The 21446-nt window shown below is 49.2% G+C and overlaps 1 protein-coding gene across 4 annotated transcripts in view; it reads left to right on the top strand.

Annotated features, from left to right (window-relative positions):
• The window catches only part of LOC135050391 (2-Hydroxyacid oxidase 2-like), a 134513-nt gene that overhangs the window by 67769 nt on the left and 45298 nt on the right, over positions 1-21446 (top strand). The gene's annotated exons all lie outside the window — the stretch shown is intronic.

Here is a 21446-nt window from a genome sequence, read left to right as displayed (position 1 = left end):
CTCTCACTAATCGCAGCTCCTGGGAAGCGCCGCGTCATCTTACCTCATCCGTTACAGGATCCTCACATTTGCGCGGCTATCCCAATCTCTGTCTGCGGCATCTGGAAGGCTGATAAACCATTCAATAAAGATATAAACAATACACAATGCGTGACTGGTTTTTATTTCATGTTGGAGCAGACGGTATTAGGCCCCGGGCAATACACTGGTGGTGGTGGGGGGGACCTTTACCGCCACCATGTCTGTCAGGTGATGTAATGGGGGCCGCTTAGAGCCCATTGGAGCTCAGGTTGCCTAACGGTGAATCCGAATCTGCATCAGAGAGTAACATGAGGATATATCTTCCTCCTATAGCCTCAGCTGTGATGGGGGATACAGGGAGGAATGTCAGGGTGTGGGGCAGCCTCAGCTGTGATGGGGGTTACAGGGGGGAATCATGGACCGTGGGGCAGCCTCAGCTGTGATGGGGGTTACAGGGGGGAATCATGGACCGTGGGGCAGCCTCAGCTGTGATGGGGGATACAGGGGGGAATCAGGGAGCGTAAGGCTGCCTCAGCTGTGATGGGGGTTACAGGAGGGAATCATGGAGCGTGGGGCTGCCTGAGCTGTGATAGGTTTACAGGGGGGAATCATAGAGCGTGGGGCAGCCTCAGCTGAGATGGGGTTACAGGGGGGAATAATAGAGCGTGGGGCAGCCTCAGCTGAGATGGGGTTACAGGGGGGAATAATAGAGCGTGGGGCAGCCTCAGCTGTGATCGGGGTTACAGGAGGGAATCATGGAGCGTGGGGCTGCCTGAGCTGTGATAGGGTTACAGGGGGGAATCATAGAGCGTGGGGCAGCCTCAGCTGAGATGGGGTTACAGGGGGGGAATCAGGGAGCGTGGGGCAGCCTCAGCTGTGATGGGGGTTACAGGGGGAAATAATGGAGCGTGGGACAGCCTCAGCTGTGATGGGGATACAGGGGGGAATAATGGAGTGTGGGGCAGCCTTAGCTGTGATGGGGGTCACAGGGGGGAATAATGGAGTGTGGGGCAGCCTCAGCTGTGATGGGGGTTACAGGGGGGAATAATGGAGCGTGGGGCAGCCTCAGCTGAGATGGGGTCACAGGGGGTAATAATGGAGCGTGGGGCAGCCTCAGCTGTGATAGGCTTACAGGGGGGAATCATGGAGCGTGGGGCAGCCTCAGCTGAGATGGGGTTAGAGGGGGGAATCATGGAGCGTGGGACAGCCTCAGCTGAGATGGGGTTACAGGGGGGAATAATGGAGTGTGGGGCAGCCTCAGCTGTGATGGGGGTTACAGGGGGGAATAATGGAGCGTGGGGCAACCTCAGCTGAGATGGGGTTACAGGGGGGGATAATGGAGCGTGGGACAGCCTCAACTGTGATGGGGGGGTCACAGGGGGGAATAATGGAGCATGGGACAGCCTCAACTGTGATGGGGGGTCACAGGGGGGAATAATGGAGGATGGGACAGCCTCAGCTGAGATGGGGGGTCACAGAGGGGAATCATGGAGCGTGGGGTTGCCTCAGCTGTGATGGGGTCACAGGGGGGAATAATGGAGCATGGGGCAGCCTCAGCTGAGATGGAGGTCACAGGGGGGAATCATGGAGCGTGGGGTTGCCTCAGCTGTGATGGGGTTACAGGGGGGAATAATGGAGTGTGGGGCAGCCTCAGCTGTGATTGGGGTCACAGGGGAATAATGGAGCGTGGGGCAGCCTCAGCTGAGATGGGGTTACAGGGGGGAATCATAGAGCGTGGGGCAGCCTCAGCTGTGATTGTGGTCACGGGAATAATGGAGCGTGGGGCAGCCTCAGCTGTGATGGGGTTACAGGGGGAATAATGGAGCGTGGGGCTGCCTCAGCTGAGATGGGGTTACAGGGGGGAATAATGGAGCGTGGGGCTGCCTCAGCTGAGATGAGGTTACAGGGGGGAATCATGGAGCGTGGGGCAGCCTCAGCTGTGATGGTGATACAGGGGGGAATAATGGAACGTGGGGCAGCTTCAGCTGTGATGGGGGTTACAGGGGGGAATAATGGAGCGTGGGGCAGCCTCAGCTGTGATGGGGGTCACAGGGGGGAAAATGGAGCGTGGGGCAGCCTCAGCTGAGATGGGGTTACAGGGGGGAATCATGGAGTGTGGGGCTGCCTCAGCTGTGATGGGGTCACAGGGGGGAATAATGGAGCGTGGGGCAGCCTTAGCTGTGATGGGGTTACAGGGGGGAATAATGGAGCGTGGGGCTGCCTCAGCTGAGATGGGGTTACAGGGGGGAATAATGGAGCGTGGGGCTGCCTCAGCTGAGATGGGGTTACAGGGGGGAATCATGGAGCGTGGGGCAGCCTCAGCTGTGATGGTGATACAGGGGGGAATAATGGAGCATGGGGCAGCCTCAGCTGTGATGGGGGTCATAGGGGGGAATATTGGAGCGTGGGGCAGCCTCAGCTGTGAAGGGGGTCACAGGGGGGAATAATGGAGCGTGGGACAGAATCAGCTGTGATGGGGGTTACAGGGGGTAATAATGGAACGTGGGGCAGCCTCAGCTGAGATGGGGTTACAGGGGGAATAATGGAGCATGGGGCAGCCTCAGCTGAGATAGGGTTACAGGAGGGAATCATGGAGCGTGAGTCAGCCTCAGCTGAGATGGGGTTACAGGGGGGAATCATGGTGATGGGGGTCACAGGGGGTAATAATGGAGCGTGGGGCAGCCTCAGCTGTGATAGGCTTACAGGGGGGAATCATGGAGCGTGGGGCAGCCTTACCTGAGATGAGGTTACAGGAGGGAATTATGGACCGTGGGGCTGCCTCAGCTGTGATGGGGGTCACAGGGGGAATAATGGAGCGTGGGGCAGCCTCAGCTGTGATGGGGGTCACAGGGGGGAATAATGGAGCGTGGGGCAGCCTCAGCTGTGATGGGGGTTAGAGGGGGGAATAATAGAGCGTGGGGCAGCCTCAGCTGACATGGGGTTACAGGGGGGAATAATGGAGCGTGGGGCAGTCTCAGCTGTGATGGGGTTACAGGGGGGAATCACGGAGCGTGCGGCAGCCTCAGCTGAGATGGGGTTACAGGGGGGAATAATGGAGCGTGGGGCTGCCTCAGCTGAGATGGGGTTACAGGGAGGAATCATGGAGCGTGGGGCAGCCTCAGCTGTGATGGTGATACAGGGGGGAATAATGGAGCATGGGGCAGCCTCAGCTGTGATGGGGGTCACAGCGGGGAATATTGGAGCGTGGGGCAGCCTCAGCTGTGAAGGGGGTCACAGGGGGGAATAATGGAGCGTGGGACAGAATCAGCTGTGATGGGGGTTACAGGGGGTAATAATGGAACGTGGGGCAGCCTCAGCTGAGATGGGGTTACAGGGGGTAATAATGGAGCATGGGGCAGCCTCAGCTGAGATAGGGTTACAGGAGGGAATCATGGAGCGTGGGTCAGCCTCAGCTGAGATGGGGTTACAGGGGGGAATCATGGTGATGGGGGTCACAGGGGGTAATAATGGAGCGTGGGGCAGCCTCAGCTGTGATAGGCTTACAGGGGGGAATCATGGAGCGTGGGGCAGCATCACCTGAGATGGGGTTACAGGAGGGAATTATGGACCGTGGGGCTGCCTCAGCTGTGATGGGGGTCACAGGGGGAATAATGGAGCGTGGGGCAGCCTCAGCTGTGATGGGGGTCACAGGGGGGAATAATGGAGCGTGGGGCAGCCTCAGCTGTGATGGGGGTTACAGGGGGGAATAATAGAGCGTGGGGCAGCCTCAGCTGAGATGGGGTTAGAGGGGGGAATAATGGAGCGTGGGGCAGCCTCAGCTGTGATGGGGTTACAGGGGGGAATCACGGAGCGTGCTGCAGCCTCAGCTGAGATGGGGTTACAGGGGGGAATCATGGAGCGTGGGGCAGCCTCAGCTGTGATGGTGATACAGGGGGGAATAATGGAGCATGGGGCAGCCTCAGCTGTGATGGGGGTCACAGGGGGGAATATTGGAGCGTGGGGCAGCCTCAGCTGTGAAGGGGGTCACAGGGTGGAATAATGGAGCGTGGGACAGAATCAGCTGTGATGGGGGTTACAGGGGGTAATAGTGGAACGTGGGGCAGCCTCAGCTGAGATAGGGTTACAGGAGGGAATCATGGAGCGTGGGTCAGCCTCAGCTGAGATGGGGTTACAGGGGGGAATCATGGTGATGGGGGTCACAGGGGGTAATAATGGAGCGTGGGGCAGCCTCAGCTGTGATAGGCTTACAGGGGGGAATCATGGAGCGTGGGGCAGCCTCAGCTGAGATGGGGTTACAGGAGGGAATTATGGACCGTGGGGCTGCCTCAGCTGTGATGGGGGTCACAGGGGGAATAATGGAGCGTGGGGCAGCCTCAGCTGTGATGGGGGTCACAGGGGGGAATAATGGAGCGTGGGGCAGCCTCAGCTGTGATGGGGGTTACAGGGGGGAATAATAGAGCGTGGGGCAGCCTCAGCTGAGATGGGGTTAGAGGGGGGAATAATGGAGCGTGGGGCAGCCTCAGCTGTGATGGGGTTACAGGGGGGAATCACGGAGCGTGCGGCAGCCTCAGCTGAGATGGGGTTACAGGGGGGAATAATGGAGCGTGGGGCAGCCTCAGCTGTGATGGGGTTACAGGGGGGAATAATGGAGCGTGGGGCTGCCTCAGCTGAGATGGGGTTACAGGGGGGAATAATGGAGCGTGGGGCAGCCTCAGCTGTATACTATGATGGACGTTACATTTCCTATTTATATCATAGCAATGTAGGAATGTAATGCATTTTGTTATTGATTGAGGCCACTATACAGTGTTACTTGTGGTCAGGGCCGGATTTACAATGGGGCGGGTGGATCTGCAGCTCCAGGCCTCCCCATAAAAATAGGCCCATAGGGGACAGGCAGAATTGACAGGGGAAAAAAAGTTCCTATGAAAAAGTTACATATATATTGGTAGATGCTCAATTAGCTTAGTGATATCATTCAGGTGCTCGAAAGGGAGGGGTATTTCTAAGCAAGAAAAAAAGGCATTTGTTTCCCCCAGCACCCTGAATGATAACCGTAACCAGATATAAATTCCACATAATAATAGAATTCAGAGATCTTCGTTACACATATTTGCGCAAATGTGTGAATAAGCCCCAGTCGCATCAAGGCGTCTCTGTATATTTGCGGTCCCTAGCGCTATATCTAGGTGCAGGGTGTGGCACCCCAAAACACCAGCATAAGCCAGAAAGCCCAGCGTAGCATACCAGTGAAAAAACTATAGTGTTAATAAATTAGTATTTAGGAAGCTGAAGCTATAGAGAAAGTGATACAAAAATGAAATGAAAAAGTTGCCAGTGGCCGTCCTCCCAGGCCCCAACCTCATGCACACCCTGCTGGCGCTGGCTGTCACCTTCCCTCTGTAAATGCTGATTAACATACAGGACAGGAAAAGCAATACCTTTTACACTGAAATTCGAGCAGCTGTGGCTGCTGGATGTAATCTTTAACCTACGTACTTTTTACACAGTTAGCGTACAGTGTATGCACTTTGTGTACACACGTCGCGACGGACGTACAAAGTACACGCAGTGCATATTCACACACACCGACACACTGAGAGCACAATGCAGCTACACGTGTGTCTGAGATACACTTTAAACCTTAGCAGGAAGGAGACACAACACCAATTGTATTTAAGATGTTGGGATCCGACCCACCAACATATAATTACTGAAAGGGGGTTACAACAGATAAAAATTACAATAAGAGAAAAGAGGCTACAATACAATGGTACATATGTTTTGGTTTCGCCAGCGCCACACGGTCCGGTGCTCAGATCAATCAAGGAAGATGACCTTCAGAGAGAGAGAGTGACTGGCTAGGCAGCTTTGGCTTTTATACAGTTGGTAAAAACACAATACAATGGAAAATGTAACCTCTTCATCCATAGGTCAAAGGGCTGGTCATTTACAGTACAGGAGGGGTCATAGGTTGGTTTGAATAGGTGGGCGATGTCTGTTCCAGGTGTGCTTGCAGTTGGTCTCCACTGGGTTCCCGCCGAATATCAGAGTACAGTGAATACAGTATAATAGTAATATTCTGTACCTGTGCATAATTATGTGCAGGAGCGTGCTATCTTCTGCAAACTGCTACCGGAATGTTGCCCTAAAAATACCCTACAGCTGGATACCAAACACCACCTCATAACCTAATGCTGTCCACTCATATCCTGTAAAGGTGATTCCCTTTGTTGTTGTACCATTTAAACAAGTATAAATTGCTGGCGTGGTGCATGTGGGCTATGTGTTCATTGTGCATTATGTGGATTAAATATGTGATATGTTTTTGTGGCTTTTCCATGCGAGTACAAATGCTACCGTAATTACTCATACGACGTGCTAATACGTAGGACCGCGTGAGCGGTCGTACGCAACTTGCGGATATGTGCACGCATGGCAGAACAAGTACGCGCACAGAGGCCATATGTGTGGAGTTTGTACGTGATGTGTGTACTGTAATATTTTCCGACTTCGACAGTCCACCCTTTGGCAGTCATCAATAACTGCCACTCTTAACTAATAAACTAAAAATATTACCTATACCATTTAGGTGGGAAATGTATAGCCAAGTGAATTAGTAAAAGCATGTATGTATGAATCAATGTCTGAGGGGCATGTATCATTGTGCCGTATATGTTCTAAGTAAGCTTCGAGGTATTGCGAAGTATACATTAAATCCTTCTCATCCCGTATTAAGGGTCTGTACTTGGGCAAACAAACACTACCGAGCTTCGTTCGGGCACGGGCTTTCAACCCTCGCCTCTTCGGCTTCTAGTACCAACAAATGGGGAGCACATTTAGTTGATGATACATGGAGGGGGAACATATGTGAATGCTACTATATGTGGATAACACCTGTCGACTATGTGTGCCATTAACAGAGGGTTGCAGAGCTGAAGATAAGACACATATATAAAAATACATTCACATAAACATTTGGGTAGGGTTGACGTCTTTTCCGGTTGGATGTTTCTGGGTAAAGGGGAGACAGAGAAAAATGGTGAAAGAAAACAGGCCATGAAATTCATTTGCAATCCTTATCATAACACTGTTTCTATAGATGGGTTATAAATCTGTAACAGCGCTCTCGCTCCTTAGACTCTTCAAATTTGTGCCGTGCTTGCGCAGCGCTAGAATTCGAACACACCTGAATATCAGACCAATAATTATGATGACTCCCAGGATGCAAAGGAGAAACTTTCCCACACTCATAATAACATTCTGTGCCCACTCTCCTAACCCTGCCAGTGCTGGATCAGTTCCTTCTTGTAGGCTTGTAACTCCCTTCCCGTATACCTGAAGGTGTCATCATACATCTCGGTGATATTGTCTATCAAGTTTGCTAGCGCATGGATGTACCTATAATTTATAGTTCCTCTGGCAGTACGGGTGATGTCTAATGCGAGTAGGAACTGAATCCCGGTGGATTCGTGGATCAAATCAGAGGCTGCGTGCTCTGCCCTATCTATGAGGTGTCTCTTGATGATGTGTTCATAATGGGTATGAGTATAAGGATACTGAGCGCTGCGGTGAACGTCTTTTATTTTATCGTGGGTTATGGTCATGACCTCTGGTAGTACTCTCCCAATATAACACAATCCCTCAGAGCTTGGAGTAAGCCACTTGTACGCTTTCCTCCCACATATGAAATAGGCATCATCTGGGAGAACATAGGGGACAAAATGTAACATCACCATATTGCAAATCTTCCATGTAAAGAAACCAATCCCTAGTTCTCTCATTTGCTCAGTACAAGTGTCGGGCTGGATGACATGGGCACAATACCCCTGCAATACCTTTCCAACCCACATGGTTTTGCTCCCACGTGTATACCGGTACCGAAAATACCTCCCACTGTTGGCTATCTTGCGTACAAGTTCAGAGTCAATATCCTATCAGCTCTGTGTGAGAAGGTCATTGTCTCATTATTCCAGGTTACTTCCCTATTTCTGGGTTTTTGGAAATTGGAGACATTGAAACATATTAGTGATCTATCTACATGGTACATGTGGAGCTTCAAGCTAGGGGGCCTAGATATATTGAATTTCTTGTCCACCGGTCTCCCTCCCCGTAATATGAGAACCTCATCTAACGTTAAAGGATATGGCACTAATTCCGACTTACTCTGTCCTTGAGGTACTTGGGAGCACTCCCAACATTCTGTCTGGTTTAAGACCTTACCCACTAATGAGTGGTAATCACTCAACGGATGTCGGTCCATGTCGATATTAATGTTGGACTGACATCTCTGGATGCACCCATCTTCGACTATGTTTTCGCAATATCTACAAATACAATATTCATCAGACAATAACCCCTCACATTGCCTCTGAGCTCCGTGACTACCAGAGCGCTTACTGATACCAGCCTTTACTTGAGTGATGTGCTGCTCCTGAGATCCTACAAATCCGTACTTGCCATCAGAACCCAATCCAGATCCCTGCTCGACCTCTCTGGGACCCTCACCAAAACAGATTGTCCTGATCAAAAACAAAATTACCAGAAGAACCCGAAATGCAGTCTCTTGTGATAGATCCATTTCTTTAGGGGAAAGAAGGAGAATAAGGAGGAGAAAAGAAAGGAAAATGCATTGGGGGGTGAAAAAAGAAAATGCTGCGACAACCGTGCTTGATCTTGTTGCTCTCCGCGCTCAGGTGCCGTTCAACAGTCCTGCCTCTCAGTTTTCCCGGAATAGACTCTCTAGTGATATGAGGTTCTCTTTACCTTGCTCTTTGTCAGGAGTTTTCTCCGGGTCAGCGACCTTCTTGCAGTGGGACGAGTGGACCAAAGTCTCTCTTTCGGCGACCTTTAGTGCTGTCATGCTGGTTAGCAAGACTTGGTACGGTCCTTCCCACCTGTCTATGAGGCAACCAGAGCGTAAAAGATTTTGAATCATTACATAATCCCCAGGTTCAATGTCATGACAATTACTGTTCGGCAGGTCAGGAATAACCAGCTTTAAATTACTTTGTTGATTTCTCAGCTGCCGGCTCATCCTAACCAAATATTTCACAGTCACTTCATTATTACATTTCAAATCATCCTGGGGGTCTATCATTACATGAGGTTGTCGACCAAAAAGAATTTCAAAGGGTGATAACTTAAGCGGCGACCTGGGAGTGGTTCTGATGCTGTACAACACTAGTGACAAAGCTTCTGGCCACAACAATCCAGTCTCAGCCATCACTTTGCTCAGCTTGTTCTTAATAGTGCTATTCATTCTCTCCACCTTCGCACTGGCCTGTGGCCGGTATGGAGTATGCAGCTTGCTATTAATACTCATCAGTTTGCACATGACCTGAAAGACTTCACCTGTAAATGGGTACCCCTATCACTTCACTTTTCTTTGCAGTGAACGTAGCAGTATTTGTGGCAGCAGGGAACGCTTCTACCCAGTTGGAAAACACATCAGTACATACTATCACATATTTTAAATTCCTACAGGATGGTAACTGTATGAAGTCGATTTGTATTACCTGAAAAGGTCCGTCTGTCGGAGGGATATGGGATGGCTCTGTTGGTATTGCCTTACCAATATTCTTCCTCAAGCAAGCAAGACATGTCATTGCCTTCTTACCTGCATGAGAAGAGAACCCTGGTGCACTCCAGTAGGCTCTTACCAGCTTGCACATACCCTCCTTGCCCAGATGAGTCAGACCGTGTGCCGCCTCAGCTAGACTTAGAAGATATGCTCTGGGGGCCACTGGCTTACCGTGTCCATCTGTCCAAAGTCCTGAGGACTCATGACCATATCCCTTCATCTTCCAGACCTCCTTTTCCTGTAGGGAACACAAATTTAGAATTTTTCATTTAATTATTTCATGTTATCAGTTGTGTGAAGTAAAAGCATCTCTGGATGAGAGAAGAGAGGGAAAATGAAAAAGAAAAATGTCAGGTTTGCCATTCACCAACAGGCCGTCACACCATCATGCATATCAGTGTCTGTACCCATTCTCCACCCTTTGTGCATGACCAGGCACACTGTAGTAATACTGGTGTCACTGTGTTGGTGAGATATACTGGGTTTGGGCAGAACTCTGAAGGACTGAGTGGGCATGTGGTGTTTGAACTGTAATCGGGTCCATGTATTGGACCACCCTGTGTGAACGAAAAAGATGAAGAGGCAATTGTGGAGAAACAGAATAGAAGTTGGTGACAGATAAGTTTGTAGAGGTAAAGAAGATTTTATAAAATTTGACAACTGGATTGGGCACAACGGGGAAGTGATTCTCTACTTGGTCTACTCCCCTTAAAAAAAAATGTAATTAAAATTCTGTGTGTGTTGTTTCTCTACTGGGACTATCTCAGCCATCAATCCAGTGTCCTGTCTATCCTACGTTCATAGGGAACTCAGTATCTGTGAGATAATTTCCTCTACCTGTGATGGACATGAATCTAGAACAGTGAAATGTAACATCAGTCTTCGTGGGTGTCTAACATACTTTGTACTTCCTGAGCGGGAGCACTTTATATGTATATCATATCTAACAAAGCTCCTGTTAAGTTAATCAGGGGCCAATTTCTGCTAGAAAAAGAAGCAAAAGTTTAGAAGCCTCATCTTAACCCCAGCAAGTTTTGTCAAAGGGTAATGTTGCATTTATTACGTTCTTCCCATTAACCGAATCTGTGTTTTCTATATGGCTCGTGATTCCTTACTATATGTCCCTTGGTCCCGTCTATGTGTTAAATAATGTGGCTTGTGTTTTCTGTCTAGGGGTCTATATTGACTATGTGTCCTACTACTCCTACAATCTCTGGCAAAATGCCCTTTCTTCCTACAAATGTAACATAGTCTTGATCTTTTCCAAACATCAATGGTCTGGGGTTTAGGTAGCTGGGACTTTACTGTAAAAGCCTGTGTATTTTCAGTCCTCAGCCTCTCTTCCTGTTGTTCCCTGCATATAGCGATATTCTTGTGATGTTCAATAGCGCACTCTCTAAGATTAGCTACTGTGACCCCTCTCTAATTTGGTAAAGAAGTCTGCACCCTGACCCTCAATGCCTTATTGAGACCGTCCATTAGCACAGAGACAGCCACCTCCCTGCAATTCTCATCGTTCCCTATATCCGATACCCCAGTGTATCTAGCCATTATTTGCAGGGCCCGATGGAAATATTCTGATGTCATTTCATTTTCTCTCTGCTTTATGGAGAAAATTTTGCTCCACTTAACAGCAGTGGGGAAATACAATCCTAGTTGCATGTTAATTCATTCCACGTTCTCCTGATTGTGTTCGTCAGTCATAGGACCATCCGACTCTAATTTACAATCTGTAATAAATATTTGGGTGTCAATATTAGAGGGTAGGCACGCTTTCAAGAATGTCCGCCAATCTTTGTTTGCCGGTTCATGGGCATTACCCAGATCCCTGATAAACTTCTGACATCTGGCTAAATGCTTCTGGGGATCAGGGAATTCTGAAATAATTGACCGCAGCTCTGATCTGGTCGACGGGCAATACATTGCATTATTCCTGGTGAGGGTTATTCCCTGACTATCAGTCCTCCTATTGGGAGTTACTATTTCCAAGACAGGATGTAATCCTACCATTCCATTCCTAATCTGCTCACTGTGAGGTATTAATGTCTCTGTGTAATGAACAGTCTCACACTTACCGGTAGCTGTGATCTCACCAGTCCTTTCAGTAGGGAACACCGTCACTGCTCTTACTGGTTGGGCAGGGCCCACCTGAGTTTCCTGTAAGGTGACTGCCTGAATGAGATCTGAGATTAGGCTGGATCCTTCATCTTCCTGTGACCTATAACCTTGGAGAGATTTCAAAACAGGATGCAATTTGCAAGGGTTAGGGTTAACACATTGCTTCTGCATTCTACTATCATTTACAGATGTACCATTGATTGTAGCCATTTCCTCCCCTTCGACTTGTGTTGGTAATGGTGTGCTCATACTCGAATTCCTGCCTGGTTTGGAACTTGCTGTGTGAATTAGTTCCCTTTGCACCTCCCCCTCTTGTTGCCACAGATTTAAACAATCGTTATGTCTGATCCTTTGTTTTCTAGATTGGATAAGACATATTGTAATCTTTACATTCTGCAGTACCTCTGGTTCAAAGCTGCCCATCCTAGGGAATGATGCCCTATCTTCAGCAGTCATACGTACCCATTCATTTCAATAAGCCTCAGCGTGTGAACCATATTTCTCACACATAATAAACCTTGCTGACCCTCTGGACCGCAATTTTCCTGCCTGAACCCTGCATACTGAAGTCTCTCACTTGAGCAACTGGCTCCCATAATTGTGGGTCTTGCCTTCTCAGCCGTTCCCACAAACACCAAAATACTCAATGCAAGCAGACTGTGAAAGTTACTCGAGCGCCTTTCACACGCTCTCGCCCACGCTGGCCAATACAACGATACACTGTCGATAGTGGATCGCGCTGTACCCAACTTAGGGCTCCTATAAGACCTTACAGCACCGCAATTTCTTTCGGTGGAGGTTCTGTTGGAATATTTTCCTGAGAGAGGCAGCGAAAAATTCCTTTTTGGTATCTTTCCACTGGAATTTTTGTAGGGTGAAAAACAGAGAAATTAGATTACTATTGTTCACCCTTTCCAATAGACTTCCACCAGGGAGATTTCCTGACGTAATAAAAGAAAAACCCTTTGTTTACAAAATCACGTCTGCGTATGCTTTTCCACAGCGCATATGACACAATGGTATCACGTTGCGCTGTGTAGAAAACACGGACGTGCGGTTCAATCGCACAGCCTATAGATACTAGTTATCTATATGCCCTACGATCGTGGGAGTCGAATTCACAAGCTGCGATCCTCAGCCGGAGCGTAACAAAAACTATATGGGGTCACAATTCTCAATTCACAATTCCCTACCACGCTCCTGTGCAAGTCTCCTCACGACTTGCGTATTTCCATAATATGTTCACGTAAGGTAGCGAACCTTACGCCACCGAGCCTCTACTAACCCGGTGTCACCTACGGGATCCTGAATTCCCGGGGTTCAGCTCCACTCACTCTGCTTTCACTCACTCAAATACACCTTGTTTTTCTTTTCTGTACAGAAAATTTTCACTCCCGTAGGTTGGTTACTTTACCCCAGAGGTACTTACAGTTTTAAACTAAATATTTAAGATAACCTGTTTTTGAAATCGGATAGTTATGTGCTATTGTATTAAATGTATACTACCCCGCCTTTAATTGAACAACTATCGTGTGATTTGTACTTAGCGTCCGAAATCCAACGCAACCTTGCATAAACATGCGACTGTGCGTGCCTTTTTATACCACGTGTGCGACTCTGCACTTTATCCATACCACGTGTACAATGTACGTCCGCAATTCAACAAACCACACAATCTCTATAAATGTGAGCAATAAAACTACTATCGCCCACTAAACACAACCCACACTTGTTCTGTGTAAACCGTAACGACTAGGCCAGAACTGCGTTTTGTGTCTTTATAATTACTCCCTTAATACACTTATTTAAAATGTATCTATATAGCAAACAAATGTATCCGATTTCACACAGATCTAAAATGACTTAATAATCTATACCTGTGACAACAATATGTGAGGGGGTATGCAAAGTATCGGTACGCCCTGTGTATGCTTTTCGCGCCAAAAAATTACACTGAGATAATAAACGGCTTTTTTCCTGTGTCCAGGTTTCCGGGTTTAACACCAGCACCTCTTATGACTGCAGTACAGACGTGATCTAGCAACACAAAATAATAGGGTTTAAGAACACCCAAGCAACCAGAAAAAGGTTTTTCTTAAGATGCGTCTCCACCCTTTGTTGATAGATTAAAGTCTGTTTTATGGGCTGCAAATCTGTATGTAGTGAACCGGAGAAGCCCCCAATTGTAAATGCTGAGTAACATACAGGACAGAAAAAGCAATACCTTTTACACTGAAATTCGAGCAGCTGTGGCTGCTGGATGTAATCTTTAACCTACGTACTTTTTACACAGTTAGCGTACAAAGGTCCGTACCGTGTACACACTTTGCATACACACGCTGCGATGGACGTACAAAGTACACGCAGTGCATTCACACACACACACCGACACACTGAGAGCACGATGCAGCTACACGTGTGTCTGAAATACACTTTAAACCTTAGCAGGAAGGAGACACAACACCAATTGTATTTAAGATGTTGGGATCTGACCCACCAACATATAATTGCTGAAAGGGGGTAACAACAGATATACAATTACAATAAGAGAAAAGACGCTACAATACAATGGTACATACGTTTTGGTTTCGCCAGCGCCACACGGTCCGGTGCTGAGATCAATCAAGCAAGATGACCTTCAGAGAGACAGAGTGACCGGCTAGGCAGCTTTGGCTTTTATACAGTTGGTAAAAACACAATACAATGGAAACTGTAACCTCTTCATCCATAGGTCAAAGGGCTGGTCATTTACAGTACAGGAGGGGTCATAGGTTGGTTTGAATAGGTGGGCGATGTCTGTTCCAGGTGTGCTTGCAGTTGGTCTCCACTGGGTTCCCGCCAAATATCAGAGTACAGTAAATACGGTATAATAGTAATATTCTGTACCTGCGCATAATTATGCGCAGGAGCGTGCTATCTTCTGCAAACTGCTACCGGAATGTTGCCCTTAAAATACCCTACAGCTGGATACCAAACACCACCTCATAACCTAATGCTGTCCCCTCATATCCTGTAAAGGTGAATCCCTTTGTTGTTGTACCATTTAAACAAGTGTAACTTGCTGGTGTGGTGTGTGTGGGCTATGTGTGCATTGTGCACTATGTGGATTAAATATGTAATGTGTCTTTGTGGCTTTTCCTTGCGAGTACAAATGCTACCGTAATTACTCATACCACGCGCTAATACGCAGGACCGTGTGAGCGGTCATACGCAACTTGCGGATATGTGCACGCATGGTAGAACAAGTACGCGCACAGAGACCATCTGTGTGGAGTTTGTACGTGATGTGTGTACTGTAATATTTTACGACTTCGACACCTCCCTACTATCCACACAGGAGAATACAGGTGCCTGCATGTCCGCCTCCCCTCCTCCCGCAAAAGCTTACAGTGCAGCCGCGGGCATCACGCGGCCGCCCCAACACCCAGAGGTTAAAGGTCAGCGTGACCACCCCTGTCCGGAGGTCACAGGAAGCTGCGGGCTATAAAGCCTGATCCCCTCTACTCCAACCCCGGAGCTTACAGTGCTGGGCGGACCCCTTTACCCACACCGCACGGAGGATATAGTGAGCCATGGGCATTAAAGCCCGATCCCTTCCCTTTGCCGAAGCTTCTTCCCCCCCTTCCCCCCAAACCTGAGGCTACACTACTGAGCCGCGAGCAATCATGACAAACCCCTCATCCCACCGGAGTTTACACTAAGCCATGGCCAGTAATACCTGACACCCCCAGCAGTGTCAGCAGTGAGCAGGGCAGCTCAGAGAGATAGCCGTTCCGGGACTGCGCCACCCTGCAGACTAGTGTGCCAGTCAGAGCACCACCGCCTCCGCAGCCATCCCAAGCGCAGCAGTCCCAGTAGTCATTTTTATGTGTACATCAGTACTGCTGCACGCTGGGTCCAGGGCCCGGTAATTTACTTTCGAGGAGGGAGGCGGGGTGCAGAGTCATCCTCAATGTTTGACCGCAGCCGCTTGTTGGAGAGAACCTTGGAGCGCGGTTGATGGACGGGTCGTGCTTGTACAGAGCAACAGAATCCTGCTGACAGTCCCCCCCCCCACCATCCGTCTATGCCCCCCCATCCCCTATCTGTCTATTCACTCCGCCGTCCGTCTATGCCCCCCCACCCCCTGTCCGTTTGTATTTAACCTGTCCCCGTCTATCTATCCATCTGCAGTATGCCCCCATATGGTGTTCTGTCCATCTATGCCCCGACCCCCATCCATCTATGCCCCCATATTGTGCTCTGTCTGTCTATGCCCCCCCACCCATGTCTGTCCTATACTTTTATGCCCCCATATGGTGCTCTGTCGGTTTATGTCCCGTCCGTCCATCTATGCACTCCATTGTTCGTCTATCTATCCATCTATTCCCCCATGTGGTGCTATGTCTGTCAATCTATGCCCCCACATCTTTCCGCCTGTCCGTCTATACCCCATATGGTGCTCTGTCCATCCGTCTGTCCATCTATGCTCCCCCTCCCTTGTCAGTCTATTCATCTATACCCCCATATGATTGGGGTGATTCCGAGTTGTTCGCTCGCTAGCTGCTTTTAGCAGCATTGCACACGCTAAGCCGCCGCCTACTGGGAGTGTATCTTAGCTTAGCAGAATTGCGAACGAAAGCTTCGCTAATTTTCTCGTAACGATTACCCCGCAGTTTCTGAGTAGCTCCAGACTTACTCTGCCATTGCGACCAGCTCAGTCCTTTTCGCTCCTGGTTTGACGTCACAAACACACCCAGCGTTCACCCAGCCACTCCCCCATTTCTCCAGCCACTCCCGCGGTTTGGAACTCGAACGCCTGCGTTTTTCCGCACACTTCCATAAAACGTCCAGTTTCCACCCAGAAACACCCACTTCCTCTCAATCACACTACGATCACCACAGCGATGAAAAAGCTTCGTAATGCCGTGAGTAAAATACCTAACTTTTGTGTAAATTAACTAAGTGCATGCGCTCTGTGAACATTGCGCATGCGCAGTTAGCGGATAATCGCAGTATAGCAAAAATCGGCAACGAGCGAACAACTCGGAATGACCCCCGATGTTCTGTCCATTTATGCCCCCCATCCATCTGTCCGTCTAACCCTCCTCCCTTTGTCCTGTGCTGTAGTCAGGTAGTGTCTCCTGCGTGCTCCTCCCACCCCTTTAACTAACACTCTCTCTCTCTCTCTCTTGCTCCTCTCTCTCTCTTCTCTCTCTCTCTCACAGTCTTTCTCTCTCCCTGACAATCTCTCTCTCCCTGGTACTGTCTTTCTCTGACACGGTCTCTCTCTTTCTCTCCCCCCACCCTCTCTCCTTAACGCTGTCTCTTTCTCCTCTCTCTCTCTCTCTCTCTCTCTCTCTCTCTCCCTGACACTGTCTTTCTCTCTCCCTGACATTCTCTCTCTGACACTGTTGCCTTCTCTCTCCCTGTCACTGTCTCTCTCTGTCTCTCTATCTCTCTCTCTCTCCCTGTCACTGTCTCTCTCTATCTCTCTCCGTCACTGTCTCTCTCTGTCTCTCTATCTCTCTGTCTCTCTCCCTGTCACTGTCTCTCTATCTCTCTCTCTCCCTGTCACTGTCTCTCTATCTCTCTCCGTCACTGTCTCTCACTGTCTCTCTATCTCTCTCCGTCACTGTCTCTCTCCCTGACACCCTTTCTCTCCCTAAAACTCACTCTCTCCCCCCCCCTCCCTCCTGTCACACTCTCCCTCACTCCCGCTCGCACCCTCCCTCTCTCTCTCTTGCTCCTCTCCCCTTTCTCTCTCTGACACCCTCTCTCTATCTCCCTGATGCCCTCTCTCTCCCCCCTCACCCTTTTCTCTCTTTCTACCTGACACTTGCTTTCTCCCCTTGACGCCATCTTTGTCTCTCACACCCTCCTGCCCCGTTAAGGGGCATTGATGTGACACTGGCAGGGGGCTCACAATGTTCTAGTTCTGCCCCTGCCAGTAGTCCCTGGATCTGCTCACACTGAACCTATAATGTTGATTTCAGGTAGAAGTAAGCAGCCAGCAACATCCATTGCATATATATATATATATATATATATATATATACCCCCCTCTCCTCCCCCTCTGGAGGTACACAATAGGCCCTCCAGAACTTTCTGCTCCAGGCCCATGTGGACCGTAATCTGCTTGTGCTGTGTGTGCACCATCTACTCTCGCCCCCCTTCCCCCATGTCCTGTCAGTCCCCTCTCCCCCACGCACCATATCTCCTGCTCATCACCACATACAAGGACACGGGTCTCGGAGTCAGCTCAGGGCCGGCTGAAGGCTGCTGATGATTTATCCTCCGGCCTCTGATCACAGTGTACACTAAGCTTTCCACTTATCTCACTAAGGGATATGTATGAAGCAATGAAAAGAGTGAAGTTGCCTATAGCAACCACTTATCAAGTGCATTCTATTATAATATTCTGTTGTACATTATACATGGCAGCTGACTCACTTCTCCACTCTTATCACTGCTTCATACATTTCCCCGTTAAGTGTGCCTGTCACTGGGAATCCGAAGGCGCCCGTCCAGCCATGTGTTGGGGTGATATCCAGGTAACCGGACACAGAATTTGCAGAGTTTGTGTCATGTATGTATTTGTCTATTGCGCCTGTGCGCCATATATCGGCTGTCATGTAGAGTTCTGCACATCGCAGGCTGGTGTGGTCTTCTGCAAGAGGGGTAGAAGAATAGCGGGCAGTAAGTGGCAAGCGTAGACTGCGCTAATGTAAGTACAACATAATAGCCCTGATACTGTATGCCTCTCAGTGAGCTGGTGAGAAGGGAGCGGGTAATGTTTAGCTCTGTGTTCTGGATGGGTGCAGGATCCCGAAAATCAGAATACCAGCATCTTCCAGATGCTCAGAATCCCGATACATTTAGGTAAGTACGCTTACCCTGCCCCTTACCCTCCCCTTAACCCCCCCTACCCGCAGCCTAACCCTAACCTTCCCCTCCCGCAGCCTAACCCTAACCTTCCCCTCCCGCAGCCTAACCCTAACCCTCCCCTTCTACAGCCTAACCCTAACCTCCTGCAGCCTAACCCTAACTTCCCCTCCCACAGCCTATCCCTAACCCACCCCTCCTGCAGCCTAACCCTAACCTCCCCTCCCACAACCTAACCTTCCCCTCCCGCAGCCTAACCCTAACCCCCCCTCGCAGCCTAACCCTCCCCTCCCGCAGTCTAACCCTAACCATCCCCTCCCGCAGCCTAAGCCTAACTCTCGCTTGAGTCAGGTGCATTCCCCCTCCTTTGCCTATATCGTGGGCAGATGTATAGGCTTGAATGGCCTTTTGCTGCTCCTCCATCCTCTGAAGCATATAGAGGGTTGAATTCCACCTCGTTACCACCTCTTGCTTCAGATGATGGCAGGGCAGGTTCAGGATTGTTTGGTGGTGCTCCAGTCTTCTGTACGCGGTGGCTGAATGCCGAAAGTGGCCCGCAATTCTTCGGGCCACCGACAGCATCTCTTGCACGCTCCTGTCGTTTTTTAAATAATTCTGCACCACCAAATTCAATGTATGTGCAAAACATGGGACGTGCTGGAATTTGCCCAGATGTAATTCACGCACAATATTGCTGGCGTTGTCCGATGTCACAAATCCCCAGGAGAGTCCAATTGGGGTAAGCCATTCTGCGATGATCTTCCTCAGTTTCCGTAAGAGGTTGTCAGCTGTGTGCCTCTTTTGGAAAGCGGTGATACAAAGCATAGCCTGCCTAGGAACGAGTTGGCGTTTGCGAGATGCTGCTACTGGTGCCGCCGCTGCTGTTCTTGCTGCGGGAGGCAATACATCTACCCAGTGGGCTGTCACAGTCATATAGTCCTGAGTCTGCCCTGCTCCACTTGTCCACATGTCCGTGGTTAAGTGGACATTGGGTACAACTGCATTTTTTAGGACACTGGTGACTCTTTTTCTGAGGTCTGTGTACATTTTCGGTATCGCCTGCCTAGAGAAATGGAACCTAGATGGTATTTGGTACCGGGGACACAGTGCCTCAATCAAGTCTCTAGTTGCCTCTGAATTAACGGTGGATACCGGAACCACGTTTCTCACCGCCCAGGCTACCAAGGCCTGAGTTATCTGCTTTGCAGCAGGATGACTGCTGTGATATTTCATTTTCCTCGCAAAGGACTGTTGGACAGTCAATTGCTTACTGGAAGTAGTACAAGTGGTCTTCCGACTTCCCCTCTGGGATGACGATCGACTCCCAGCAGCAACAACAGCAGCGCCAGCAGCAGTAGGCGTTACACTCAAGGATGCATCGGAGGAATCCCAGGCAGGAGAGGACTCGTCAGACTTGCCAGTGACATGGCCTGCAGGACTATTGGCTTTCCTGGGTAAGGAGGAAATTGACACTGAGGGAGTTGGTGGTGTGGTTTGCAGGAGCTTGGTTACAAGAGGAAGGGATTTAGTGGTCAGTGGACTGCTTCCGCTGTCATCCAAAGTTTTTGAACTTGTCACTGACTTATGATGAATGCGCTGCAGGTGACGTATAAGGGAGGATGTTCCGAGGTGGTTAACGTCCTTACCCCTACTTATTACAGCTTGACAAAGGCAACACACGGCTTGACACCTGTTGTCCGCATTTGTGTTGAAATAATGCCACACCGAAGAGCTGATTTTTTTTGTATTTTGACCAGGCATGTCAATGGCCATATTCGTCCCACGGACAACAGGTGTCTCCCCGGGTGCCTGACTTAAACAAACCACCTCACCATCAGAATCCTCCTTGTCAATTTCCTCCACAGCGCCAGCAACACCCATATCCTCATCCTGGTGTACTTCAACAGTGACATCTTCAATTTGACTATCAGGAACTGGACTGCGGGTGATCCTTCCAGCACTTGCAGGGGGCGTGCAGATGGTGGAAGGCGCAAGCTCTTCCCGTCCAGTGTTGGGAAGGTCAGGCATCGCAACCGACACAATTGGACTCTCCTTGTGGATTTGTGATTTCGAAGAACGCACAGTTCTTTGCTGTGCTTTTGCCAGCTTAAGTCTTTTCATTTTTCTTGCGAGAGGATGAGTGCTTCCATCCTCATGTGAATCTGAACCACTAGCCATGAACATAGGCCAGGGCCTCAGCCGTTCCTTGCCACTCCGTGTCGTAAATGGCATATTGGCAAGTTTACGCTTCTCATCAGACGCTTTCAATTTTGATTTTTGGGTCATTTTACTGAACTTTTGTTTTTTGGATTTTACATGCTCTCTACTATGACATTGGGCATCGGCCTTGGCAGACGACGTTGATGGCATTTCATCGTCTCGGCCATGACTAGTGGCAGCAGCTTCAGCACGAGGTGGAAGTGGATTTTGACCTTTCCCTATTTTAACCTCCACATTTTTGTTCTCCATTTTTGAATGTGTGGAATTATATGCCAGTATCAATAGCAATGGCCTACTACTATATATACTGTGCACAACTGAAATGCACCACAGGTATAGAATGTAGATGGATAGTATACTTAATGACGACACAAAGGTAGGTACAGCAGTGGCCTTCCGTACCGTACTGCTATATATACTGGTGGTCACTGTGTCAGCAAACTGCAAAACTAAAATGCACCACAGGTATAGAATGTAGATGGATAGTATACTTAATGACGACACAGAGGTAGGTACAGCAGTGGCTTTCCGTACCGTACTGCTATATATACTGGTGGTCACTGTGTCAGCAAACTGCAAAACTAAAATGCACCACAGGTATAGAATGTAGATGGATAGTTTACTTAATGACGACACAGAGGTAGGTACAACAGTGGCCTTCCGTACCGTATTGCTATAT

Source organism: Pseudophryne corroboree, chromosome 2, assembly GCF_028390025.1.
Source record: "Pseudophryne corroboree isolate aPseCor3 chromosome 2, aPseCor3.hap2, whole genome shotgun sequence".
Classification (NCBI taxonomy): domain Eukaryota; kingdom Metazoa; phylum Chordata; class Amphibia; order Anura; family Myobatrachidae; genus Pseudophryne; species Pseudophryne corroboree.
This window is presented reverse-complemented; position numbering and strand designations above follow the sequence as displayed.